We start from the raw sequence: 25,669 nt of genomic DNA, 5'->3' as shown, positions 1-25,669 counted from the left end.
ATTAATTTTATTAATACCTATTTAAATTTTTCACTTATTTCTGTTTTTTCGTGAAATTAAATCTTACAATTATTATTGGATAACACTTAAAATTAATTTCTCGATTAAAAATTATAACATTGACAAAGAAACATTTCAGTATATTTTTATTAAAAAATGGAATTCAATGATTATAAAAAGTATAATGTAAAATTTCAAATATACTAATTTAAAAAACTATTACAATATATCAGAATATTAATACATAATATAATTATAATGTAATATAGATATATTATACTATAACTTTGTTCATTATTGTAGTTACGGTGTTTATAAAAAATGTAATGGTTCATGTTTACTAATAGAAAGTTTAATAAATATTTTTCTTTTTTTTTACATAAGAAGAAAACTAACAATAATAGCAAATTTCATTTTGAAATACTAGTTTCCATATTTAATTTAGTTATTCATATGTTAAATAGTTATTCTTACATTTAATATTCCTAAAAGAATTAAGGGAAAATGGAAAAAAAAATATTTTCCATCTTATATTTTAATTCTCTTATAATAATTTGATGTAAAATTATTCTTAGAAAAAAGTTAAATTCGTCTTGATGTTAAAATATTTCATATCTTGGTTACAAGTTACATTGGACTGATATTTCATTTTAATAATCAGTATCCTAATGAATTTTAATGCTAATCATTATTAATTTTTCAAATAATTTAGTTTTCTCTTAAAAGTTTGTTATTATTTATATTTTACTTTTTGATAATTTTTTGCTTTTATATTGCTAAAATTTTAATAAAATTCCTTTAAAATATTCATATTTATTATTATTTAATTATGTAATAACTATAAATTGAAGCGAACATGAAATTAAATGTTAATATAAAAAATAGTTTGCATTTATATTTGAATACGGTAATTTAAATATTTATAGGAGAAATTTGTGATTATAATTATATTTGTTAGGTGTGAATTAAAATTTTTTTAAATATATTATTGTTCTATATATTAATTAATTTTATAATTCGATGGGAATATAATTTTTTTTTTCACCATTATATATAATACAAACTTAAATGGTAGATACTAAAATAACACGCAGTAAAGGATTATGAAATAATAATGAAATTGTAATAGTTTAGCGATTGATTGTTTTTGTATTCTCGTAGATGAAATAGTTATTTAGTAATTTATTGCTATTATAGTTTTATAATTATTAAATTGAGCTATCAAGCTAATTTTCATTTAAATATTAGAATGCATGCATAGGCTTATCTATTTTATAAAATGTTTTAGATAAATTATATATATTTTTATTATTAGTACTATTGAAGTTAACGATAGTTAAGAATATGGAATAATAATTTAAAAATGACAACAGTTAAACCAAGTTTTTTTTATAAAATACAATCAAATTTGTTCACTATATTTATAAAAACAAATGCTCATATACTAATTGAACATATTAATTACATTTTCAAATTTACAACGATTCGATACTTATTTAGTTATTCAGTTATTAATATTATTTAGTTATCTGCATGGTTATTAAACTAAATTTTGTTGTTATTACTATAAATAATAGATATTTTCTTATTTATTGTAATGCAATATAAACGTACATAAAATAATTCTATAAATACAAGTATATTCGATAAAGCGTTAATTGTAATAAGAATTAAGACAATGCACCGTACCTTGAAAAAATTGACAATTTAATGCACGAAATTGCCGTAGTAAGAGAAATTTTTATATGTATAAACTGTAATCGACTTTTAAGGAGTATTTAGAGTAAGAGGGGCTTTATATCTTAAAGCTATTCAGCCTTCTAATCAGATATGCAATTTCTTTGCAAGGCGGTGAGTTAAATTCCCCAATGGCAAAACTAGGAAAGCCACTAGCTGCCTCTGTTACCACCACTAACGACATATAGGTATTATAAGTGGTAATTTGACAATCGATATACCCGACGGAAGATCGAAATCATGCCCCTTAATATCAGCCAGCCTCAGCTCGGTGAAAAAGCACTCATTTATCGAGATCTTTCAAGCCCATCGTAGAGGAGCAAACTATCGCCGTAGGGGCGCTTAGCTTCTAGATGGTAGCAAACAGTTGCAAAATTAATTTTCTGTTTTAAAAGTGCTCTGAGCGTATGGGAGGTATATACGTTACTTTCAAATTTAATCGAGGTAGATTTTTCGATTGATATTACTAATAACCGATATTACTCGTTACTTCTCAAGCGGACCAATTAAATACCATCAAATTCCATTTCATAATTTTATCATGTAATTTTATTATTACAAGAAGAACGAGAACATAGTAAAAATGAATATCGTTAAATTATTTATAATATTTATTATTTTAACGAACAACTATTAAAAAAAATGCATATTAATTTGTTAATTATATGCTGTAAAATATATTAGAATATGGAAGTGAACAGTGTTAATTAGAGATGAAATAGATGAAAGAGGTCCGTCAAACTTTTTCAAACTTTCATTCTAAGCATAACTGTGGTACCACTTTTTATGAAAATACGAAAATACGAAATGAAATAAAATATATGCCATACCTTGGAATTAAAATTGTCTTTGCCATACTGACATTATAAATGATCTCGTATATTTATAAATAAATATAATAAATATTTGAATTGTACCTAAGGACATATTGAGTTGAATTATACGTATAGATTTTGAATGAATTATATCGAATTACTATTTGTTATAAAATTGGAATTTTTAAGAAATTTGAAAATTCATTCATATCTGCTAATAATTTTATAAACTTATGACAATGAACTAACTTATAATAACTATGATTTAAAGAGATGTTAAATTATAGATTATAACTTCACAGAAAATCATTTTACAATACAATTATATTTCAATTATAGAATATAATGATTGATGTATCGATTGATTTTTAATTCAATATTTATTGTATATACTTAACGACTATTAATGCTTAAGCGTGAAATTTGGAATTTGACTGGCATATGGTTGATTAGGGGTAAATTTGACGAGTATTTCATTAAATTGTGATTCTATCAATTCGATCTCAAAATACACTTAAAGTTACTTTCACTTTTCTTATAAGCTTCTAGGTATGCTTATATCATAGTAATTATTATTGAAATATTGAGTATTATTAAAAATTATAAGAGCGAAAATATATCCGTAAATTTATTAGGATTTTAAAATAAATATATATTAAAATTTATTGTTTAACTGAAAACTTTTCATGAACTTGTACATTGATATAAAATATCATTATCTTCAAATATACATGTTCTTTCATTTTTAATCTAATATCTACGGTTTTACTACATTTTATAATAAAAATAAATTGCTTTTTAATTAGATATTTTATCTGCAGAAATATAAAATACATTAAGAGGAAAAGTAACTCTAAATTTCCGATATATATATTTTACTTAATGAAATAATTGAGATGTTTGTATTCTACAGTAAATATAATTTATTTAAACATTTCGATAAAACTATATTACACGCATTATACAAAATCTACTTTTATTTTCTTTTTTAAAATATAAACACATTTATAAATATAAATGATTTATTTGAAATTTTGCAAAATAATATTCCCATTAATTTATGTAGATTTATTGAATTTTCAGAACTTCGAATAATAGTCATCGTTTTAACGAAGTATGCATTGTTATACAAAACTAAATCTTTAACATAAAAATTTACTTTGGTTCATTCTTTCTTGAAAAATTTATAATTATGTATAAAACTATGTATTAATATTTCAATAATCAATTAATTTATTATAATTAGGAAACTTCAATTTATTAACATTTAAATTATTTTATCTAATTGCACTAATCGATTTTATTCTTTCATTTCTTTGTCATGCAAATATTATTACTATTAAACTACATACACTTTGTATAAGATTTTCATGGAATTTGCAATTTCGTAATTGAATTATCTTGTAATAAATCAATTAGCTTCTTTATTAATTAATGAAACGTTTTATTAAACTTATTTATAATTGTTATTAAAATATTATTAAAAAATTAAAAGCTTTAAAAATTAGTAATATTATTTAGTGTTTAAAAAAAAATTTTCTTATGATGTTTTCTATTAAAATTTGATTGAAATTATTATTTACATTTGCTTCTTATCTGTATCTATTTCTTTTGTATATTGCTTATTTTAGTAATTTATTTATACTTAATTCATTTAAGTGTAAATCAATCCTGAATATTAAGTAGATAAGTAAATAAATATATATATATATATATATATATTTTTTTTTTATATAGACGTTAATTTAGTAGTCGTATTAAATTTTTTTTACTATTTAATAATAAATGTTTAAAATATAATAGAAACTATCAATTTATAGGATATACTTATACAATTAAAAAAAGATAGAATAGAAATTATTTTTGTCAGTGTACCAATTTTAATTCAATTGAAATTTGAAATTAATATTTGTTCCATTTTATATTTCATTAAAAATTAGATGCCTAAATTGAATAAGTCGTTTAAACAAAATTCTCATTAATAATATTCAATCAATAATATTATATTCATTTTTAAATCGATTTAAACTAATTATGATAATAATGAATTGATAAAAATACATTTTGGATACATAAGCACTAATTGTTTTTTTATTAATAATACTTTATTATATCCATTTGAAAATTCATTCTAAGTTAATTTTGGGTTGATTTTTTCAGAAGTTTTCTATAATATAATCTCCAGATTATTTTTTGACTAACAGCAAATTTAAAAGTTTTCATTAAATAGAAAATTCAATATACCTGTCAATATATGATAGACATTTAATATCATTAATTCTTTTATGAGATTAATAATGTTACAGTAAACTTACTTTATAAATAATAATACTTATTTATAAATCATTATAGTTTATCTATATTTTAATTATAGATAAAAAATCTTGTATCCCCTTTTAAGAATATCTTTATTAATATTATGATTTATTAGTTCTGCAGACGTTTATATGTAGCAATCATTATTACTTATAGACTTTAAAAAATATGTATATAAAATCTGTGTCATTAAATATTTGAAATTTATTGAAATAATTGAAATAGTGAATACGTGTTTTTAATATAAATTTTTTTATTCACAAAGTATTTTCCGTTACTTTTATTAGAAACATTTCTACAATTGGATGTGATTTTAAAATTTAATTATTAAAATGGATAATAAAGTATGTTTCGTAAAAAATGTTCGAAATTTTATTTATGCATTATTGAATTAGATTAAATATAATTGATCATATTATGATTATGTACAATTTAGTTTAATAAAATAGAATGGATTTAATATTTATATATTATATTTTGTAAATTCCAATGAAATTTATACTAACATGAATTCGATTTTTTTAATTTAAATTTCAATTTACTTCTATTTTAGAATATAAGAAATAAGTATTTTCGTGGTTCTTTAACTCTGATAATTCGATACTTGTGAAATAATTATCTAATTTTCATAAGGATAAGAAAAAGTTTTTGAATTTTCTAATCTATTATTCATAGGTTAAGGATAGGCATGTATTATCGAACAATTCTTTTTTTATTTTTCATCGATAAAATTTATTTATTCCGAATAATATAAATAATAATCTTTTACGAGTTTATTACATAAATACACCGTTAATGACGATTTCAACAAAATACCTTTTCCTGAATATTCTATGTAAATGTTGATTTTATTATATTATTAATAAGATTTGCAATATTTTTCTAAAAATAAAGAATAAATAATGAAATAAGACCTGTAAGTAAAAAATTATAGACTAAAGCTTTTTGTTTCTTACGTTCATTTTATTTTAGAGGCAAAAACAGATTAAAAAACAAAAAAAAACTAAATTAATAATAGATTGTACCTATGTCGAGTATTATTGTGCTTTACGTTGACTTCCGCAATAAAAATACCACATAATCTCGAATAACAAAAGCATATAACATATTTGAAAAAAATATCATTGTAAGATGGTAAATTTGTTATTTATAGTTGGCATTTCTATAAATCGATTCGCAACTAGTGAAATCATAAGTTTTTCAACGATATTATTGGCCAGAATTGACAAAAATATCATCATCTTCGTATAAATGAATAAAAGATAATGTAAGAAGATACAAGAATTAGATATTCATAACAGGCATTATCGATACTTCTATTTAACGATATGCAAAAATAACTTGCACTGTGTACTTTCAAAAGCTAACCATATCGTCGAAATATACTCAACGCTATCTGCGCAAAACTTCCTACAAAATAATCAACGCAAAATTTCGCCAACCTCAACCACTCTCGGGTAAAAAACTAAACGAAACCCGTAGATCTCACACGCAAGGCATGCACGAAAGTGTCAATTCTCGCTAGTCTGTACCCCCTATGCTGAGACAGAGAGACCGTCGGGGCAGTTCGCCCTCTTCTTGCGGCCCCTCATGCTCGAGGCCGTCCTCCACCTTGTCCTCCTCCTTCCGAGAGCCCGTCCTCACCAACACCCTTTCCTCGAAGCCGTAGCCACCTCGATCACACAATCATATTTGCACCAACTCGCGGCCCCTCGTTTATCACCACCGCAGCCGCAGCCGCCGCCGCCACCACCGCCGCCACCACCGCCGCCACCACCGCCGCCGCCACCGCCGCCGCCGCCGCCGCCGTCGCCGCCGCCGCCGCCGCCGCCGCCGCTGCCGCCTCGTATAATATAACGAGGATGATAAGAAACGGAGGCCAAAACAAAAGGAGGAGAGAAGGGCAAGAGGCGAGGGAGAAAGAGGAGGAAGAAGAGGGTGGAATATTATAGCGAAGAGGACGAAAGAGAAAAGAGGTCGAACACGCAAGGGGAACGGCCCGATTCCTTCCCGCTCGTGTGCCGAAGGGCAGCGCTGGTTCGATTCCCAGTGTACAGGTGTTCAATGCCGCCTTCGCCGAGGCGGACCCCAGCGATCGCAGTACCTGTACCGCATGGCGAATCGCCGTCGCGTGACACCAACGCACCACTGCGACCCCCTCCTCGCGCACGCACGCCCGTCACCCTTAACCAAAGTAGCGCACGCGTACGTACGTACGTGGATGCACACAAGTGCAGGCGCGAGCGGGGCCGAGGTCGAGGAGCGGCAGCGGCAGTAGCGCGAGTCGCCGTGCGAGTCGCCGGGACAGCACTGCAGTCCTCTCTCACGACTCCGGGAGCTTTGGGCGAGCTTATTTCCAAAGCGAGAGGGAGTAATCGAGGGTGGCGCCACCCCCAGGCTGACGTACGTAAGCATCGACCGTGGATGGGCTGAGTTCGACTTCGCTTTCCGAGTCGCTTCACCCTGGCGAACTGCGCGCGCCGAGGGCGAGACGCGCGATATGCCGAGTGCTCGCTCGTATTATCAGTCAATGGCTCGTGCGATGCCTTTTTTGCCGTTCCACGCGCTCCTCTAATGCTGGATGTCCGAGGGCGGCGCGAGGCTAAGCGGCTCCGGGTCGAGCTTTTCCCCGCTTGGTGAGCAGCTTCGAGCAGGTGATACGTGCTTTCTCCACTGGCGATGCTTGAGTTCGTATATGCGCTTTCATTTATTTACGTTGAGCCGTTAGGTTAAAGCTCACGTCCTCCTTCAAGTCACGGTAGTCAGGACTTTTGCGAAAGCCCATCGTCACGTACCATCGCGTACGCGAGAACCTTATTATTCCTCCTCCTCCTCCTCCACCTCCTCCCTCCATCCCGCCCTCCAGCCCTCCTATCCCTCCGCCTCTCAGCCCCTCCGCCGTTACCATTATCCTCCTCCTCCTAACCCCGCCGCTTTCGGGCTCCTTCACCTTTTAATCGCACTGCATTCAATGATCATACTAGATACGCGACTTACACTGGCTCTACAAAAACCTCCGATACAATCTTTATCGCGTAAACTAAATACCTAATGATATTTAGGCACATACCAGGCGGCACACATACGTATTCTTTTAGCACACCTAGAATTCACAATTTGTTACTTTGCAAGTCAACAGTTTTTATCCTGTACGCTTTCGTTTTTGCTGCTTTTGCGTTTGATCCTAGCAATATGTATGAGTGTGTTGGTGGTCACATTGTTTCATTTCTGTATTATCGTCGCGAGCTCTTAAAGTGAAAACCACACGATTAATATGGAGACGTTGAAAGAAAATGATGTAATTATCCGAAATTAGTTATAAAATAACTAAGTAGCTCGAACTTGAAAAGATATGAAGAGGTAAATTATAAAATATTTCTTTCATTCCATATATTCTCAAATCTCACAAACTCGTCTTCTGCATTTACATATAATATAAGTGTTTTGTTTCTCTTTATTTTTAACATTCTTTGTGAATATATTTTTCTTTCTTCAAATAGTTCGAAATGCATACATTTATTCGACCATATTCCTTTCAAAACATTTTTCAATTTAAAAATAAAATACTTTTATATTTATTATAATATAGTCATAAGAAAAAAAATAATATATATATATATATATAAAAGTCGACACTAAAGAAATATCACTTATTTGTTGATAATTGTTAATAATTAATAATTGTTAATAATAACACTCCATTGTTAATAGTTACTTCAATTCATAAATGGTTAATTACTAAAGAATATAAATAAAAATAAATTACTGGCATAACGATACATACTGACTTTTGTGCTGTATTTTTTAAAATGCAAAACCAGTATCGAAAACGAATGCTGATAACTTAATAAATATTATATCGAGTTCAAGTATTTAATAATATAGGCGACTGTATTCAAGAAAAATTGCGAATTTTATCGAATTAGTTAAGCTTCAAATGACGAATTTATCTTACAATAAAATATATAAATTATAGAGTACAAGTATTTTTATCCAATTTTTGAGAAAATAAACTATGGAAAAAAAGTTGTGAATACAACTACTAATCTTGCACAAAATGTATGTTCATATGGGATTAGAAAAATAATAATATACGATGATTAAAGATAAGATGTTTGTAAAAAAAAGAAATTATGGACAAATTTTTCCGACTACCTACTTAAAAAATTTTTATTTGATTCCAACAGGAGAAAAGTTTACTCTGAACTGAATGTATACTTCAATTGAATATGTTCGTCAATATTTCTATTTGTTAAATATAATCATAGGTCATACATTTATTACTAAATATAATAAATGGCAGGGACGTTTACCTTTAAGACAGTTATGTATAAATGATATTATATATTCTTACGTCGAGTCGATATAATCATACATTTATTTATGTATTATACATTATATAATTGAAACTAGCGATCATATTATTATTTCTTTATTGGTAAATTTATATGCTTAAATTATAATAATTTATGGTAATGAAAAGTAGACAATTTTACAGCTAGAGACGTTATGTAAAAGGAAGTTGATTGCAAATTTAAAGACTAATAATTAATGTTTTGCAATTTGGACACATGTGCTTTACGAGATGAAATTGAATTTTCTCGAATTGATATAAAACCGCTTTGTACGTCCTGTCGGTGAATATTATGAACCTTATACGTTTGAAATTAATTAAAAAAAATTTTTAAAGACCTGTTCATCGTTTAAAATAATATTTTTTAAATATTCCAAACTGATATTTCAAATTTCAATGCGCTGTGAGCGAAATAAAAGAAGTAAAAGTAAATAGGCAGGTAAAGATATTTTATCAGATTTCCAAAGCTCGCAGCTTATTTTGACGAGAACTAAAAAGTAAATCAAATACGGGGATAAAGAGTAAGGCCGCGTAGGGGAGAGCATTTATAAATGAATGGTAGACGTCAAAGTTCAGAAAGGCTTTTTTCAAGGGCTGTCCGTATGCGCCGCGGGGCATCGCTATTGAAACTTACGTTACAATCGAGCTTCAGCAACTACATATTTTATATTTTCTTCCGATGTCTTTTAGGGAATTACAAGTGAATTATAAACTACATAATACGATCGCATTATTCGATAGTATTTATCTCCACGTTCAGAAAATGTTTAAAAACACATATATAAGTTTTTAGCCATTATTATTCAGTCTAAGTTGATTTGAATTAAAGACATGCAAGTACATTCCCATACGTATTTCATTATATCAAATAACAATCTAGACTGTTCTATATTACATTTAATTAAACACTACATTCTATAATTTAATGATACGCATGGAATTAAACATTAAATTATATAATAGATATTATATATATATATATATATATATATGTTATTATAACTATATGTTATTGTTATTATATATATATATATATATATATATATATATTATTATCTATATATTATTGTTATTATTATATTATATATATATATATATATATATATATATATATGTTATAATATATTATAATATATGATATTATAAATATATTATATTATATATAAATTATATATAGATATTGTGATGTAATATTTAAAACTTATTTATCCGGGCATTTGATCATACGGGAAAATTTTTTTTTCCTAAAAAAATGCTTTTACTCTTCTAATGTTCGTCCACATGAACGTAGTAATAACAGTCAACTTTATTGTTTACAATTTTAGATATAAATGCACGTTGTATTTTTTTGGCAACATTTATATGTATATATATGTCCTATAACTGTAGTGTGATATGAGATAATCGATTAGGTCAACCGAAGGTACAGTGTGCGTGATATTAGTTTTGCAGTAAAGGAAGAAAAGTATCATAAACAAAAAGCTTCTGAATAGTGTATATTGAGTTTATAACGTATTCTATTGATTTTTTGATTATATTCCTTTAATGATATTTTTTCTATATTTTGTATTCATGTGTAACTTTAGATATGCTATTATTAAGGTTGCAAACAATTTATTTTACAGTACTAAATGGATCTTTTGGATATAAAATTTGAAAAATTAAATTTTACAAATGATAATAAATAAAAATTTACTGTTTCTCATATTCTTATTTTTCAACATTTTTAAATAATAATTCTATATTAAATAAAATTAAAAAAAAATGTAATTTTAAAGCACGGTATAGTAATATTTTTTATAATTGTATTGTAAGTAACCGATACTGTACTGTAAAAATATTTTCTTAATATCGGACAGTACAAATAGAAAAATTTTTCTTAACGAATTTTATATACTTAAAACTTTTAAATAACATTAATTTGATAATAAAATATTATTTCATGGAATTACTGTTTTTGTCTTCTACTACGAAAACAACATTGTTGAGTAACTTGGCTCAACAATCTTAACAACTTTTATTATTCCGCCCACATATATTAATTTTATTTGCATCGCTTTATTTTACTTTACTATAATTAGAAGAATAAATTAGTTGTCCGAGACCTCAATTGTTTCCAAAAACTATTTAGATTTGTACTATTAGATGAGAAATTCATTGGCTTAATATGGAAAATTTTTACATATTCACCTTTAAACATTTTCTCATTACTAAAATTTTTTATTTATTTATATTTATATATTTTTTAATATTGTATTTTTTATTTAAATTTTTATTTTTTGGATTATGATACATAGTTAAATATGCATAGTGAATTGAAATTCGCAGCGTTGCGAACACATGGCCAGTCGGTAATTGAAAAATGGTGCCAAGTATGAGAGGTCGGTAGAGCAGAAGCTGAATAGTTACGAAATGGAAAGATATTTATGGAGCCACTGAAACAGTCATGAGGAAGTGAGGTCCCGAAGGAGGAACCAGAGCGCAGTGGATTAGAATAAAAGAGCTTAGAAGGAAGTATTCGAGGTTCTTGGCCAACAAACCGTTCATCGACCTCCGACACGAAGTTACTCATTAAGTTGTAACGGAGTAATAGGCCACACTTCACATATTTCTATCCCTCCTTCTACCCATGTAAGATATCCCATGTTTACTGAATATTCGATATATGTGTAGGCCATTTCTGTCTAGTGACGTATCACTATATACTTCTTACATACGCAGCACATTAATCACACTATATTTTTTATCTATAAGACTCCGTTATATGGAATGCAATAAAAAAAAGGACTTATAATAAAATTGTCATAAAATCACTCGGCAGAAGACATATTACTTTTATTTTCTCTTTCATTATTGCTTCGTACGAGCATAGGAGGCTTCCACGCATACGCACCCTTAATTACTTTGTTATATTGTACCTATCAAAGCATAAATCAGAAAGTGATATTCTCTCTGCCATATAAGATGCGTTAGCATATCGTATAACGCAATTATAACGTCTGCGTTTCATCTGTCCCATCCGATCGATGCGATTCGCCGAGACGCAACAAATTCGTAGCCACGTCCAGTATAAAAAGAACGTAAATCTAAAGGGAGCTTCTTCGACGAGTCCGGATTTTTTTATTTTCATAGTGGTAGCGGTGATTTGAAATTTACGGACTTTCATAGATTCTCCGACTTTCGCGATTTGCTCGCGCATTGTTTTGAATCCTTTGATAAAGTTTTCGAGCTCGTTTAACGATCCAATTCTCCCAATCTCTCTCTCTCTCTCTCTCTCTCTCTCTTAATAGACGACGCGATACTGAGCTATACTAGATGTAATTAATACCCAATATACGAATGCATTGAAATTGCGCGATTAGTACTGCTCTATGGTCAATGAGCTTCGCAACTTATTTCGAACAATAATTATTACTCTTTACTGTATTTTGTCATTTGAACTTTTAAGGAATATAAATTTAAGTAAATTCTAGATTCCGTTAGTAAACTTGCATCTGAATTAATTATCAGATAGGATAAAACGAGGAAAAATAATTTGAAAAATAATAGGTGAAATAACATAATACAACTTATTTCGGTATTTCTTTATACATAAATTTCTATATAAAAAGTTTGATTTTCATGAAAAGAGTGTTATGAGTGAGAACTAAAATTATTTTAACGTATTCGTTGAATCTATATAGATTGAGCTTGTTGGTAATTTTATTAATAATATGCGTGCGCGATCACGCACACAAACACGCATATTAAATGTATTTAATATAAAATATGGTATAAATAATATAAGCACGTTCTTTTCCGATATTGTTTTGTATAATTTGTCAATTTTTTTTCTTTGAAATATATGCATTAAATATTAAGATCCACATGATCGTATACAAACTTTTCTTAATTAATTTAAAATTTATTTGCAATAAGCCTCAACGATTAAATTATAAATATTCTTACTGAAGTATATCTTAGAATAAATAATATTATACACATGGACACATGGGTTCGTTATGATTGCACATTTAAACAGAACGAATTGAAGATAATTTTCCAAAAAATACAGATATAGGGGAGACACACACAGACACACACAGTCATGTATATCTTTATAATAATATTCTTTTATATTGAAGAAACAGATTCAATGCGTTAGAAATTTCATTATTCAACAATCTTTTACAACTCAGCCACTATGTTATAATATATAATAGATAATATAATAGATAATAAAACATAATAGGCTGTAGTTATTAATTTAAAAAATTAATTTGTATTTTTTAGATTCACGCTGATATTCTAATATATTTAACGCATTAGTAATACATAGAGTTTCATGTCAATCGGATTGGATTACAAATCGAGTTATGCAACTGAAATAACTCTTTACTTAAATATAAGATATAAATAAATTATTTTACTGATCAACCCTATTGAGGACATCCTATTCGTGTAATTCATTTTTATGTATTTTCATAAAAAGTAAATTCATGATTTTTTAATAATTTTCATCTTACTATAAATAATATTAATAAATATGGAAATATTAGCGAATTATGTGTAGAATTAAAGAAAATAATCATATATCTGAGAAATGTCAATATTATAAAAATGAGGAGTTTTATGCAGTAAACTAAAACAATCTTGATTCAATGCAGAACTTGTAATTGATTTAGTATGTTAAGAAATTCAAGAGTACGGACTGAATCCGATTAAAAAAAGGCGCATTGACAACAATGTTTGCAACTAAATAAGTTAATAAGGTAAATAATTTATGAGTAAGGATACAAAGATATATCCTTTTATATGGTCATTTATGTCTTTTCTTCTAACTTCATTTATTATCACAACGTAATTGCAAAAATTTTTATTATTGTATTTGAACTTCGTATTTTCCAGTTATTTGGCACTTGTTCTACATTCTTCTTGAAAAAATGTAACTCTCAGTATTTCTTTATCCTCTTTTTACTAAAGGATTTTAAACATACAATATGCCAAGTTGGCTTGTACTGATGAAAGGCTGTTTTGGCAGATATAAAATGGTTTTGATTCAGGCAATAGCATTTAACATAAACTCTTAATTTTTTTTTAATGAAGTTTGACTACATAAATATATCACAATTCTACAATTCCCGAGGGATTATGATATCACTTACATATTATTATTATGGAATTATTAGCTTTTACTCAAATCAATTATTTCATATTCAGTAAAATTTATACAACAAATTTAAATCTCAGTATTATTACTTAATTTTGCCCAAATAAAAATGTATTTTTTATATTTTAATGTTTCGTAAATACAAAAATGAAAAAATTTTTTTTTGAAAAATCAAAATAGCAAGATGCTACTTAATAATATTTCTATTATTTCTATATTTTACTTAGTAATATTTCTATCGACATATAAGTTTTATATTTTAAATATCATAATTATCAATACAGATGGGAGGTTATTTTAAAAACTAACAACGCTGAATTACTAAATTAACCTAAGGTTACGATTATATCATAATTATTATATATTTCGATGTTATTATGATAATTCAAATATTTTAAAACCGTTTAATTAAATTAAATTATTACATTATTAAAACTCATTAATTATAAAAATACCATTATTTTCAATATAAATTAATATTTCAATATATTTCTTACGATTTTCTTATTCTAACAATGATGAATAATTAGGTAATTTTAAATATTAAATTTTAATTAATAAATATAAAAAAAAAATTAGTAAAACTTATTAAAAAAATTATATACAAGTATGTTATATTCTTTCTATTAATATAAATTCTAAACTTTATTTCTTATGATTATATAAATAATAAGCAAAATACAAAAAATAGCTTTCAATTACGAATTAATTTAAATATTGACTTTATAATCATACATTATACGTATTAAAAATAAATTATAAACAATATATCATACCCATACACAGGCACACACACACACTCACACACACACACACACATATATATATATATATATATAAGTAAATTATAAACATTATAACATAAATTATGCTTAGGGAAAGCAAATTTTTTATTAAAAGACTGTTTATAGTTCTGTATAACTGTTTATAGATGAAATTCCTAAATTTATTAATTTTATTAGACTTTTTAACAATATTACCGTATTATATTTAAGGTAATCAAGTTTAAATTAATTAAATACAGCATTTACAAAATACAATAAATTTAATGATACTTTTTTATCGTAAATATGAAATTAAACAACTTTGTTTTATATGAGTAGAATTGAATATGACAAGTTTTAAAATTATTGATAAAAAATAGATTGTATCAGGTTTATAAAAGCTAATATTGCTTGCTCCAACGATAAATATTTTTAAAATATGGACAATTTAAATTTTTTCTTTTGACTATTTGAATTGAAAAATAAAAAGATACAATCGAACAATATAAATAGGACGAGAAAACAATTGAAAAAATGTATAGTGTGTCAAATATATTTTTTCGTTTAATTCACTGTGAATTGTAATATTTTGATTTTTAAAATGATTTATTTTATAAATTAAATTTAAAAGTCTCGCATGCTTACATTGATGATGAAAACTTATAATAATTGATGAATTTTCATGTTTATGTTACTTTTTATAAAAGGCAAATAATTGAATCACGAGAATATTAGAAAGAATTAGCTAAAGGCTAAGTATGAGATTCATTTCATTCTCATTTAACTATTTTTCAAAGATGTGGAAATGAAAAAATTATTCTCAGATTAGCTGAAAATCTCAATTTATAACTGACAGACAAAATTTTCTTATTATGGAGGGATAAAAGTTTAGGATTAGTATCTTCAAGATTGGTGCCTACATAAATAATAGCAAAGAAAAACATTACAACAATGGCTCACATGCGCAAAGGGACAAATATTACATATAAGAGTTTATGTCTGTCAAATCATGAGATAATGATCAATAAAATAGGACAAATGAAAAAAATATAGTAAAATAATATGTGCAAAAATATAAATACAATAATAATTATTATATATATATATTTTAAGTTGCTTATACTTTTTATGTTACTCTACAAACTCATGCCTTCAATAATTCAATTAATTTTTTAATATAATAATTTATTAGTATAATATAGCAGTGGTGAATAATTATGTAAAATGATATAATATAATAATTTAAAGATGATACTGATCATAATTAGCGAATAGGCAAATTGATTATTTAGATTTAGCAGTGGGTAGTAAATAAATTATATAAAATTCTTAATATTGTAAATCAGAAGCATATTTAAAATTTAAAATTAAAATAAATAAATTAAAATAAAATATACGATTATTAGGAAGCTGAAATTAAAGGCTAATGGGGGTCATCGGCCAGAGAGCTCGCATAAATTAATTTTTTTTTTCATTTTCATCGATATTTACTATGTTAAAGAATATATTTTTACAATTTTATAATTGAAATCAATGCATAATTCAGAATATCAGTATATAAATAGAGAAGTTTGAAGGAAAATTTATCAATAATCAATAGTTTTAAATCTATTTCTTAAAATTACAGTTGTCTTGCTCCCAATTTGTATTTTACTAACCTATGTTTGTGACTTTAAAACTAGTTGGTCTGTCAATTCAATTTAAATTTTATTCTTAGTAGAGCACAAAATTGTTTCGAATCACATAAGAATATTAATAAAATAATATACTTAAATGCATCTTAAAAGAGAAAATACTTTTCTAATTACTATTCTTTGTTTGATACAACATTTTCCATAATAATACGCTATTTTATATGTTTGTCAAAGCTAGAATAATATTTTATTTATATATATTTTGGTCAATAGATGATATAATATCAACAAATTTTATGTATTTAAAATAAAGTGCAAGAATATTCGCATTTTATTGATAAATAATTATAATAAACATACTTAAACTGATATATAAATAATTTATTTTATAATGTAATGTGTATATGTTGTATAGAAATTATTGACGTCATTTTGAATCTTGGAATGTATAAGAGTTCCTCCTCCACCTCAAGAGTTTGTCAAGTGCTTTCATTGTAATATCATCAAAAGTCTTCGAAAGATGCTTTGTAATCGATTCAATGTAATCGATCATATTTATCCTCTTTATTCTTGGATATAACTGAATAGTTGAAAAATATGAATATAGCTGTTTAGCAAATACCGATACCAAGACAAAATAATAGAAGGAGGGATATTAAAGCAAAAAAAGACGATGAGAGATAGAAATAAATATGGAAAAAGGGATAAATAAATAAATATAGATATAAATATATAGATAAATATATAGATACATAAATAAATATATGACAGATGGATAGAGAGAGAGAGAGAGAGAGAGAGAGAGAGAGAGAGAGAGAGTGAGTGATACATAGGTAGTGACTATATAATGCAATGGAAAAAAAGATAGATGATAAGAGTCAGATGGATAGAATAAAAGAGAAAACTAACGGGAGTAATTGTAGAGAAAGCAGGATTATGACAGTAAGAATTTTTAAGTTTTAAAATGAAATTTACTTTCATGAGACAAATGCAAATATTGTTCATCTAAATCTTATACTTAATCCAATATTTCTTACAGGTTCTGGCTCCCTTTTACAATTTCTTTTATGTTTCTCCTTTCAATCTATATTAAACTGTTAATACTTATAAATTTTATTTATTAAATGAAGAAAGAATTATTAAATTAAATACAATATTTTACTTTTAATAATTGTAACGTTTAATTAAAATATTCTAACACAATCAATTTTAAATAATTAAATTCTTAACTATACATAATTCATACTTATTAGCCAAAAGTTACTTACGTCAAGATTCATTTTATAAAACAGCTAAAATATTATATTCTTATATGAAAATACCAAATATATTTCGAATATTATGTGGCTATATATATTATATTTGAAAATATATCAGAAATTCAAAAATTATACTCAATGGAAATCTTATATAAAAATATGTTTTTCACTATTACTCAACAAATAAATGAAAGCAAGTAATATTCTAATAACAAACTATTATTAAAGATATAATATGATTATTTATAGACAATTTTTAGTAATTACACATTTTATTGTATTAATATTTCATTTCTATAATATTTTTTAAATAAAAATTACGGACTTCGACTTAATAAAATTGCAATGTAGTATAATATAAATTATGTAACTTTATGCGCTCAATTTTCACTATTCCTTTATAGTTTTTGTTATTTGAAATCTGTATAAAGTAAGAAATTTTGTTCTTCAAATTTTTAAATTATTCCATGAATTTTTTAAAACTCAAAATCTTAAAATATTTCCTTAAAGTTAGTTAATTGAGAAATCAATTCTAAATGTTTAAATGAAATAGATAGAATACTTTAGTATATTTAACCATTAGAAATATAGAAAAATTAGATTAAATTAGATTAATACGGTTAATATAAGCAGTTACAATGAATGATAAATAGCTCATAGCATAGAATGTCTATAAGTAAAGATTTCGGATTCAGACATTTGCAGTGCAAATTGATAAATTGTAGTTTCTAATTACTGCTAATGGTAGTGTTATGATTTTTACTTGTAGATTAATTTCTGACTTTAATTAATTACTTCCGCACAATCTGAATTATGATTAGATGAAATATAAATATATTGGTTAAATACATTCATCGAATATGTAAATAATTAAAGATTTCTGAAAAGCAAATTTATTTAACTAAATTGAAAGAATTAAGATTAAAACTTCAATGAAAATTAAAATCTATATAAATCAAATTTAATATTTTATAAAAATATTAAGTATTTTTACATAAATATATTTTACTATTTAAATACATTTATGCCATTTAAAATTTATTTTAATTTATTATATTTTTATATGAAATTCTTTTTAGTCTTACTTGTTTGTTGCAATTTCTATGCATGTTAAGATGTAAATTTCCAATATTCATAGGTATAAGAAAATTTCAGTAACTAATGCTTGTTAAATTTATTTAGTTTTTAAATAAACAATAAATTCTGACTTCCTTAGTAAATCCATTTCGGCTATAATAGATATTTTGAATATTGTACATAAGTTTTTTGTAAATTTATCGATACTAATGATTCTAATTATTATTTTTTTTTACTATTTACTTAAGTACATCAAATATGTTCGTGACATCTGTCAAACGTTTAAGTTTCTATATATTTTAATAATATTCGAAATTTCATGTGAAAACTGCTCGAATTGATTTTTTTACATATTGATTAAAGACATAATAAAGTAATTTATCTAAATGAACTATTCATATTTATCTAACTAATACAAGACTGAGAAAGATTATAATCATAGGAAAAGAAGAACATAAAAACAGCAAATTCGTTAATAAATGCTTTGAAATGATTTAAAAAGACTATTCAAACGAATGACTTGTTGTCGCTAAATAACAGATAATTTAGAAAATATTTCTCAAAACTTATCAATCACTTACGAATCATCATTTAATATTTGATACCAATTATTTTTCCAATTGGATGAGAAAATTCGATATTTGATCATAATATTGTTAATATGGAGTGAGAGAACTAACAATTAATTTTATAACTGTTAGCTATTCTATCATGTATACATAAGAAAATCAGACAATTTTAACTTTTATTTTTTATTATAATAAATATATAAAATTAATTAACCTACTATTTATGTAATTAATTTTATTTAATTATTTATATCAAATTATTTAATTATTTAATTATGTAAAAATGAAAAAAAATGTCAAACTAAATTTAAAATACATTCATAAAACATATTTTTTCTACTTAACGTTCACGCTTTATCGTAGATAATTGATTTTTAAGCCTTAGAATATGTCGTATAATTTTCTATAAAAATTATGTAAATAATAAATAAAGTTAAATGTAAGCTATTATATCATAAAAAAATTTCACTAATTAATTTTTCATTCTATTTGAATATTAAATAATATTGTATATAAATAAAAAAATTATATTTTAATTTTCAATGAAATATGAAAATCATAGGTAAAGCATTATTCTACATTCATTTGTTATTCAATATTAAAAAGAAATTTTTTTATATATCAGAACGTAAAAAAAAGTTTTCTTTAAAAATTAATCCATAAAAATATGTAGCATTCACAAGTCTCTAGATATGATTTTAAAAATGCAAAGATTCCGTAATTACTAAATTGTTCATATGAATTTTTTTTATATGCAATACTAAATAAAATGAAGTCTTGCCAATTATATATAATAGCTGTAATCTTTTAGTTAATATGAAAGAATACAATATAATTTTGTAAAATAGAATGAGTATAAAAATAATAAATGGAATGATATTCAAAAGAGGATATATAAATTCTTTCTGACGCATCATTCAACAATGGCTATACGTACATTTAGTTACAAATAGAATAAATTGGTATTTTAATTAATTACATGTTATATATATATTACATGTTTCAACATAAAGGAAATAAAATGAATATGTTCTTAATACAATTTATGGTTTAGTTTATTAAATAAATGTGACATTTAAAAATTTAATAATGATGGCACATTTCAAAAGTGGTTAATAAATTAACTATTGAAATTATTTCATTTATGCGTTCTTAATGTCATAATCTTAGAAAATTTAATAAATATTTTGTTAAATTAAATGAAAAATTTGTTGAAATCAAATTGTGCTTTTAGCAAATATTGAAACTGTTTATAAAATTCCGAATGTTGTAAGGATATGGTAAGAAATACAATAAGGAAATGTAAAGTGAAAAGTGAGCATAAAAAATTCAAATTTAATAATAAAATTTCAAGACTAAAATAAAATAAGTTAGTTTACAAAACAAAACTTTTATGAAATTCTACATTATGAATTGCCAATTTTATTAATTATCACGTGTTTCATGTTAATAATGCAATGTCATATTTAGTAATAATATAATATATATTTTAATAAAAAAATTTAAAAATGGAAGTGCAATTTGATTTTTAATGATACAAATTTATAAGATTATAGATAAAATTAATATGAATAACAGAAAATGTTTGGTTATACATATAATTCAACCAACTTATATAAAAGTATTATTATCAGCAGTTTATAAGTATTACTGAATTATGAATACATAAGTATTCGCATCTTATAATAATAGACAAAAAAATAATATTATAAGATGTACTAATTAATGTAAAGGAGAAGGTAGAAAAATTGACGGATATCATAAATAAAAATAAAACAGATAAGAAAGTGTTTTCATTAGTTATGAATTATAAATTGTTCTGGCGTTATATGAGAAATCAGATATCTTAATCAGATAAAATTAAGAAAGAATCTTAGGATATCATTGTCGTAGAATAGAGTATTCATTTATTTAATTGGATTTTTTTTCTATCAAAAAATGTAATGAAAGAGGCTGTATATATCTAACAGATTAGAATCAAATCTCTTGATTCATTAAGGATATAACTTTTATCTTGCTTTTATCGGAATGAAAAATCTAAAGTTGAAAAACACTATATTAGTTTTTTCTTGACGTAAATCAATTTTTTGCGCATAAAGAATTGTTGTTCTATTAATTTATCAGATAAAAAGTTCAATCTTACATATTAAGAATTACATATTTCCTACTTAATGTTCGATCTAGAAAAATCTGTATAAGTACTTAAGTCTATCTGAAAATTATATTCCTAAATTATGATTAATTTAACTCAACGTATGAAAAAATAATGAGCCAACGTTCGTATAATACATTTAATTGAACTTTCTGCTACTTCAATCTCTTATTTTAAACTGTCGAGAGTGCACATTCGATCAATCTAATGTGGTTTCAGGCTCAGATTCACGACTGAAAATTTCCTTGCGATACGTAAACGGAGATCTATTTGATTTTTAAATAGATTACTATAGCATAAAATGCTTCGTATCGACACTGATTGAAATTTAAAAAATAATCCCCTAACGACAGAAAAGAGGAGAGTTAAGATTATAGAATAATCCGAGAATTTAATATACAAGTTGAGTAAATACAATAATAATGTAGTGAAATTTTAATAAACTGAATGGAAATTTACTTTCTTATTTTTTGTTTTTATTTATAGGTAATGAAAAAGATGTAAGAATTTTCTAAAACTCAATACAATCTTTAAAATATATTAAATCTTTCGCAGCTTCTTGAAAATGTCCATTTGATTTTACAGTTGTACATAAGTTTTCTTTATTATATTGTTAAACAAAAAATACATATATTTTATTACAAAAGTCTCTCTTTTTATTGCCGCAACATATAATCTGTAAAATAAAGTAAATCAGTTCAATCATAACATTGCTTTTTTAAATAATACTTCGTGATCCTATTTTTCTTGAATATTTGTTGTATTGATCCAGATGATTATTAACGAGTCAGCATAATCCATGCGATCTTATCTCGAGTCATTAGTTGTTACAGATATATATATATATATATATATATATATACAACATACCATACTATTATGAAAGGTTAAACAATTGTATTATCCAAACGTAATATTAATATAATATGCAAACATTCAACTGTCGAAAATAATGGCAAGACTGACACATTTTTTCGAGAATGTAGAAAAAAGAAGAGCAATAACTGCTCAAGAACAAGAGACAAATAAAGCTTGTCGGATAAAGATAGATCGAAGTTGACCTTAGTAGTATCTGGGGTTATTCCAAAGGGATTCTTTTGTATATGGGGGCGCGTAGATTGGCCATAGGCCAAAGTAATGCATAAAATGTGGACCAAATGACGTCGCTAGCAGACATTTCCACTCATTTTGGGGAACGGAACTGGTTTCGGGTATTTATTTGACCACCGATTGCTGATATCCGCATTTGCTCTTTCTACAAGCTCAAACTGTTGACATTATCATTACGGCTCTCATTATGGATCACAATTTGCAAGAAAGCATTTCAATAATGTCTTTGCCGCTAAAGGACATTTATGAATATTTTCCACAATATCCACATATCGGTTCTGCGTTTCTCTTGGTTTCACTCGCGCATGAGAGACTCTGTTCTGTGTATATTTTTGAAGTACGGAGGAAATGGGAATCCACTGAGATAATTAAGCAGATTACCAGTAGTTGAAAGTTGTATACATATATATATATATATTTATATTTTTTATACGAAAAAACTGTAAAACTAGATTTAAAGTTTGTTAAAAGAATGTTTATTTTTGGAATGAACATCTTTTCCTCTCTTAAAGGAAAAGTTTCGTAAATAAAAATCAAGATTAAACTTTGTTTAAAAGATGAAAAGCAAAGAGTACTTTATGTTTTTTGTTCAGAAACGTATATTTATATTGGAATAAGATTTTATATTTGAAATAATCTTATAAAACTTTTAATATTTTTTTTGTATTTGATATATTTCGTATATCTTGTAAATATATGAAACCAAAATAAATTTTAATTATAGAAGGAAGATAATTTTAATGATTTGTTTAACACAATATATTTATTTATCCTAATTTAATTTGAAGCTTAGTATATGTTCTTTCTTTCCACATATTTTTATTAAATGTGTCCCTTAAATTCATTATATATAGAATAGTATTGAGCTTCCGTTACAATTTATGTGTATACAGAATATTAGTAGCATATTTAAATTAATTATTATTGAGGGAGATATGCACTCGTTGCCATGGATAATAAGGATAATGTATGTTACTTACACCAAGTTATAATTACATTCTCCTAATTGGCTACCAGATGATAGATATCAAGTTTACATAAGCATATGAGATTGCGAATAAAAATATACCAGGATGCTAATAATCGTAATTTAATAATTTTATATGTATTATCCTACATCTAAACAATAATATTTAATAATATTCTCGATTATGCATTATCTATTTCTTTTATATTGTTCAAGATATTGTAACCACCTCTGTTGGTCAAATCTTTGATAATAAGTGAAAAAAAAAATATATATATATATATATATATATATATATATAATGTTACACCTAGTGTATTTTAAGGCTTGATTATTATTATAATTATTTTACATAAATATATTGAGATATAAGACTGTGGTAAAATCAATTTAAACATTGATTATAATAGAAAACATGCACTGGCAATCAACACATGGGTTATATATAGTAAATAATTGGTAAGTATATGTGAATATGTATTCCGTAATATATATTTATTAAAGTGCTGAAATACTTATAAAATATGCTTATAAAAAATATACTCGTAAAGTAAATCATTATGTCACATGGCATTAACAAAAGAATTATACGCAATTATGCATATATTAACTTTCAATACCTAATTTATTTACACTACAATTAAAAATATACACTTCATGCATTAATTTTCGATAATTAAAATGTAATTGTTATTGCAAATATTAATATAATATGACTATTTACAAAAAATAAATTCATACAACTACTATATTATAAAAGATTTTATCATGTCTCCCACATTTTCTGAACTATAATAATCGCCGAGTAAATCATGTCTGCGATCAATCACCAAGGATTTAAGCTAAAGCTACCTTCGATTCATTGCTCCCATGTGCATGCGCGAGTACAATCACCAATATCAATAAAAAATCAAGGTAGTGTGTTCAATGACTCCTGCAATTACTTCTTATATGCAAATCTCATTGTTTGGGAAAATTATGCATCGAGAATATTTTATAACGACTTATATAACGTATTAGTTTAGATATTCGATTAAAATTATTTATTAATAATAATTATTACGTATTATTATAAATATTAAACAATTAGTTGCAAATAAAAATATAATTATGTTTAGAATTTCTATGCGATGTGAAAATATAACTATATTAAATATAAAGTCCATTATAAAATAATAATATTCATATTATTATATAATTTGCATGTATGTCATAAATAACATGTATGTCATAAAATATATTTTTGTTATTTATTATATGTCAATTCTATATGCGTAGCTCATGATAATGATAATAATAATTGTATACTTATTACATAAATGTGAATCAATAAAAAGACGTTTTATATTTAAACTATTTGATTTGAATATTTTATGAAATCATATATCTTAGAATCAGAAATTTAAAATTATAAAGAAATATAAAATTTCATTTCGTCGTAGAAAAAACTCGTAAGAGCATCATCATAAAAATTATGCTTATTTATTTAATATAGTACGTCCAATCTTCTAGCAATTAAAGCATAAAAAAGTCGGTGAAATTCAATACAAAACAAACGTCTTAATACCCAAGTAAAGTATTTTTTGAAGGCTGCAAAAAAAAACTTCTGTTACTCTATTATCCTGCAAAACAAAGGAAGTACTTTAAATGTAGGTAGACTTGTCAGTAAGGAATGTATTGTCCGGACATCCGAAAGAGGAAAAAAGAAAAAGAGCATTTTAAAAACAGAATGAGCCTTCGGATCTAATTATCTTGGTGAGTCGTTG

General features: G+C 25.4%; 1 protein-coding gene across 1 annotated transcript in view; it reads right to left on the bottom strand.

The window, feature by feature from the left end:
- The window catches only part of LOC105359252 (temperature-induced paralytic E), a 39,849-nt gene extending 33,265 nt beyond the window's left edge, over window positions 1-6,584 (bottom strand). Inside the window, 1 exon segment of the mRNA XM_011495787.1 lies at window positions 6,401-6,584. The gene's annotated coding sequence lies outside the window, so the exon portion shown is untranslated.
- Between the last annotated feature and the right edge of the window lie 19,085 nt (window positions 6,585-25,669).

Source organism: Ceratosolen solmsi, unplaced genomic scaffold, assembly GCF_000503995.2.
Source record: "Ceratosolen solmsi marchali unplaced genomic scaffold, CerSol_1.0 scaffold11, whole genome shotgun sequence".
In the NCBI taxonomy this organism is placed as follows: Eukaryota; Metazoa; Arthropoda; class Insecta; order Hymenoptera; family Agaonidae; genus Ceratosolen; species Ceratosolen solmsi.
This window is presented reverse-complemented; position numbering and strand designations above follow the sequence as displayed.